Source organism: Coregonus lavaretus, assembly GCF_964263955.1.
Source record: "Coregonus lavaretus genome assembly, chromosome: 3".
NCBI lineage: Eukaryota > Metazoa > Chordata > Actinopteri > Salmoniformes > Salmonidae > Coregonus > Coregonus lavaretus.
Window position 1 is genome coordinate 42,845,420 of NC_139990.1, and position 1,769 is coordinate 42,847,188.

Below are 1,769 nucleotides of genomic sequence, written 5' to 3' on the forward strand. Positions count from 1 at the left end.
GATTGAGATTCTAAAACCAAAGTGACTAGAACTTGGCAAAGCATGTTCAGAATAGTTTGAGAGACCGTTGGTAACTCATCAGGTCGGGCCAGGCTGGAACCCAGTGTCCCGAGCGTACAGGACATGGCTTACAGGTGAGAAACAATGTCTTGGTTCTACTAATGTGCACATGTCAAAACTTTCCATTGAAATTAGTGGGGGAGAGCATAGTCTGAATACTTTTTTCAAAATAAAAGCAAAACAATCCAAAACATACATCTGGACATACATTAGAAAAACACTTGTTTGAAAACAGACCTGTATCAAGTCCTCCTACACTAGTCTTCATACATACAAGTACTGCAGTCTTAAAAACAAAGGTTTTACATCATTATTATTAAAACTCTCGTTACACATTTCCAAGTCAGCAGAGTTTCACATGATTGAAAAAGGGACCCACATTGTGCCAGTTGGTTGTACTGGAAGCAGTAGGCCACATACAGTCCATTGATTTTCATTTGTGCCATATCAATACCCAACTTCGGAATTGATACACAACGAGAAGGGCAAGTCAATAAGGTGCATCCTCTTGAAAATATAATAATTTCAGAGGAGGACAATACAAGGCAAAATACTTAGTTTTACAGTGTTCAAAATGAGCTCATATAAAAAGAGATTTGGTATATTAAAGACACTAGAAGGGATTATAAGGTGCCTAATCAAAAGTTTTCTTTCCCTACAAGAACATGTTAAAGAGATTCTCCGGTACTTTTGTATACATTTAGCCAGTAGCCAAAAGTGGTCCCTGACAAAATTGTGTACTACCTCACATCACTGGCATAGAACACAGAGACCTTGCGGGCGGGGGGGTGGGGCCCACGAAACTGCGCTACGCCACTGCCTCACATATGTGCACCATGTCATTGCTCTCTCTCTCTCACTTTGCTGTGTGTGCATCTTGCTAGCTGTCACGCAAATAGTGAGGGGGTGAAGCTCATTGGCTAGAACTCAAATTGCTAGAGGCCTGGTCCACTTGGGGGAAAATGTAGGGAATTTCATGTCTAATTGAGGTAAGACAGTAATTCTGTTCATAGATTATGCATGTACGAACACTGACACATCCAGTTCAAAGCGGGAGGTTTAAAAATACTTAGTAGTCGCCAAAGTTCCGGAGCAAGTCTTTAATACAGTAGTGGGCAAAGTGCAAAATTATGTTTTATAAGTGCTACACTGTCAGTTTCCTTCACCTCCGGGCCCTTTTCATAAAGCATCTTATGTAATCTTGTGACACAATCTCTCTTTCGGGGCTTATGTCAAATGTAAGTGATTTGCTTTAAAAAAAAAAAAAAAAAAACACTTTACATTGTATAAAACTACAGACTCAGAGCTTCATAATGGCATAATATACACTACAGTTGGAGAAAGCTATGTTGCTTTAAAAGTTGATACTCTTGTATACCCAGTTTTCAGAAAAAGCCTTGCAAAGTTTTTCACACTTGCCAGAGAGCTCTAATTTGTTCACACCCTCTTAAGCCCCACCCATCTCTTTAAGGATTCACATGGGGACATGGGTCTGTCTATAGGCTCCTTATAATCTAAAAGGCTTAACAGATCCTAGATCAGCACTCGTACTCTGAGACACTTTATGAACAAGGTCCCTGATTTTTAACTCTTTCATAGCACAGGAATCCACATTCAATAGTTTACTTTGGCACCGCAGCTCCTCCAATCAATTTCAAAGGGAACCCATAATATAATCTGTATTCAAATGATTCATTGCATTCATTCCA